The sequence below is a fragment of the Pteropus alecto genome, unplaced genomic scaffold (genome assembly GCF_000325575.1).
Source record: "Pteropus alecto unplaced genomic scaffold, ASM32557v1 scaffold195, whole genome shotgun sequence".
Lineage (NCBI taxonomy): Eukaryota > Metazoa > Chordata > Mammalia > Chiroptera > Pteropodidae > Pteropus > Pteropus alecto.
The window spans coordinates 5,584,564-5,585,911 of NW_006438073.1; the positions used below are offsets into that span (position 1 = coordinate 5,584,564).

At 51.3% G+C, this 1,348-nt stretch overlaps 1 protein-coding gene across 2 annotated transcripts in view; it reads right to left on the reverse strand.

Moving 5' to 3' along the window:
• AGPAT4 (1-acylglycerol-3-phosphate O-acyltransferase 4) overlaps window positions 1-1,348 on the reverse strand; it is a 99,537-nt gene that overhangs the window by 58,520 nt on the left and 39,669 nt on the right. The window lies entirely within an intron of this gene.

Below are 1,348 nucleotides of genomic sequence, written 5' to 3' on the forward strand. Positions count from 1 at the left end.
CACAATGAACACTTGGCTTCCGTGGCACGTGGCTCTGCCCCCTCGCGGGGCGGCCGGTCCCTTTCTCTGTGCTCCTGGGGCTGGCCCTGTGTCAGGACCCAGGATGAACACAAAGGCACATCTGTAATGCACGCTGACAGCGCCACGCATCCCGAGGGGCGTCCGGGGCTGGGACCGGGAACTAACAGGCGCGGGCTTGACCCCAGCAGGCAGTGACTGAGCACCACCCGTGGGTGTAAGATTAAAAACCCTTATCGCACACTATATGGGTTTGCTTCAAACTACAGTAGGAAAAATGGACTCAGGGATCTCAGCTCTCCTACTTACTGTGACCTTAGACAAGTCATCCGGCCTCTCTGAGCCTCAGTTAACTGATCCACAAAATGGAAATCACCTGTCCAGAGTAGCCGCATGCTTAAACAAGTGTGATGCCTAATATCTAGCCAACACGACCATTTAGTGTGATGCCTAATACATAACCAACACGACCGATTGAAGAGATTACAAATTAGAAATGCAAATGGCTACCTACTATAATTAGACTTCTCTTTTCCTTTCTCTGCAGCCCTGTGGCACGCCACCTACTACAGTTGCCAGTTGGACATGTGGCCTCGGCTCAGGAGCCTGGTTCCTCAACCACAAGGTCGAGCTGGCCAGGGCTACCGAGAGAAGCTCGGCACAGAGTTCCTGATCCAGTCTTAGCCCCTCCGCTTCCTGTGTGACCGGGGCGAGTTGCTCACTTCCTCTGTGCCTAAGTATTCGAAACCAGAGCCTGGGATGGTAAGTGCTTATAAGTATTAGCCGGGCGAAGGTCTGCAGAACAAAGGGGCGGATAAGGGGCCCGGTTCCTCCTGGCTGGCAGTTGTTCTCAGATTTTTCTCCTGGCTCTCATTCTTCTAGCATTGAAATTCAGATACTCGAGTTCTTTGGCTCTCTAAGGAATTTTAAATAAAACCGAACCTAAATCGATTTCTGGATCACATCTGCTATGCTCCATTTGGAATGCTGAGTTGCTAACCGGATGTGTTTTTCTGTTTGTTTGTTTTTCGTGCTATCCAAAAGGCCTGACAAGGTGAGGAAGAAATAGAACAAGGTCTAATTTTACCCACACATGGGACAAATGGGACAGTCTGGGTCTATTATTCACGCCCTGCACAGCGCATAGCAGGAGGACTGGTGAAGGGGCTTTCCTACGAGATTGTCCTGAGATCTTTGGGGAGGCAGCCCCCGAGCCCCTGGGGACAGGGCAGGAGCTGCCTTAGTCGGCCCTGTTTTCTCAGCACCATACACGTGGGCTGGCATACAGAAGGTGCTCAGCACTTGTCGACTAAGTCATCTAATAATAATA